Genomic DNA, 1,597 nt, shown 5'->3' with positions numbered 1-1,597 from the left:
AAAAAAAAAAAAAAAAGGGCAAGGGGTCGGGCGCGGTGGCTCACACCTGTAATCCCAGCACTTTGGGAGGCCGAGGTGGGCGGATCACGAGGTCAGGAGATCGAGACCATCCTGGCTAACATGGTGAAACCTCATCTCTAATTAAAATACAAAAAATTAGCCGGGCGAGTTGGTGGGCGCCTGTAGTCCCAGCTACTCGGGAGGCCGAGGCAGGAGAATGGTGTGAACCTGGGAGGCGGAGCTTGCAGTGAGATCGCACCACTGCACTCCAGCCTGGGCGACAGAGCGAGACTTTGTCTCAAAAAAAAAAAAAGTCCTGAGACCCGGAAGCAGAAGCAACCATTACCTGCTCTTTCATTTGGGTGTTCTGGCTCCTTCACTCACATTCAGTTGTCACCCACACCAAATAAAACTCTCTTAAAAATGTCTTATCTTTGTTCTCCACGATATACAAAACCAGCTAAAAATATTTCCTTCAATCTTTGCACACATTTGTCCCCCCTTATCAAAGGAATCAGAAAGATCTGTGTGTCCTGGCTGGGCACGGTGGCTCACGCCTATAATCCCAGCACTTTGGGAGGCTGAGGCGGGTGGATCACCTGAGGTCAGGAGTTCAAGACAAGCCTGGCCAACATGATGAAACCCCGTCTCTACTAAAAATTTAATAAAAAAAAAAAAAATTAGCCGGACATGGTGGCAGGCGCCTGTAATCCCAGCTACTCGGGAGGCTGAGGCAGAAGAATCGCTTGAACCCGGGAGGCAGAGGTTACAGTGAGCCAAGACGGCGCCCTTGCACTCCAGCCTGGGGGACAAGAGCAAGACTTCATCGCAAAAAAAGAAAAAAAACTGTGTGTCTACACTAGATACCATTAGATGGCACATATAATAAAAAAAGTTTGTGACCTATCATCTATCCCCAAAGTTGAGAAACAGACAGAAAGAGTTACAAACAAGCTATTATAAAAGATTAATTACTATACCTTGCTTTTGTGAAGAAGGGAAAAGGCTTTTTATTTTTAATTTTTGTGCATAAAAAGAACCACAAGCTTAGGTTTTACAACTTCAGGCACAGGTCCAAAGGAAATTCAGAACTCAAAAACTCACCAGTCTAACAGCAACTCCATCATGCACACACACACACGCACCCACATTTTTTTCAAATTTTTTCCCCTTCCTTCCTTCCTTCCTGGCTTCCTTTTCTCCTTTCTTTCTTTGACACAATTGTGCTCCTAGTGGCAAGCAAATAAAAATACCATAAAGAATGCCAGGAGATAATAGAGCCCCCAAGACAGACAATCAAAAATTATTATTGGACTGGGTGCGGTGGTTCACATCTGTAATCCCAGCACTTTGGGAGGCCAAGCCAGGTGGATCACTTGAGGTCAGAAGTTCGAGACCAGACTGGCCAACATGGTGAAACCCCGTCTCTGCTAAAACTACAAAAATTAGCCGGACATGGTGGCTCGTGCCTGTAGTCCCAGCTGCTCGGGAGACTGAGGCAGGAGTATCACTTGAACCCAGGTGGCAGAGGTTGCAGTGAGCTGAGATTGTGCCACTGCACTCCAGCCTGGGCAGAGCAAGATTCTGTCTCAAAAAA

The sequence above is a fragment of the Mandrillus leucophaeus genome, unplaced genomic scaffold (assembly GCF_000951045.1).
Source record: "Mandrillus leucophaeus isolate KB7577 unplaced genomic scaffold, Mleu.le_1.0 Scaffold214, whole genome shotgun sequence".
NCBI classification, from domain to species: Eukaryota; Metazoa; Chordata; class Mammalia; order Primates; family Cercopithecidae; genus Mandrillus; species Mandrillus leucophaeus.
Note: the sequence above shows the minus strand (reverse complement) of the source record.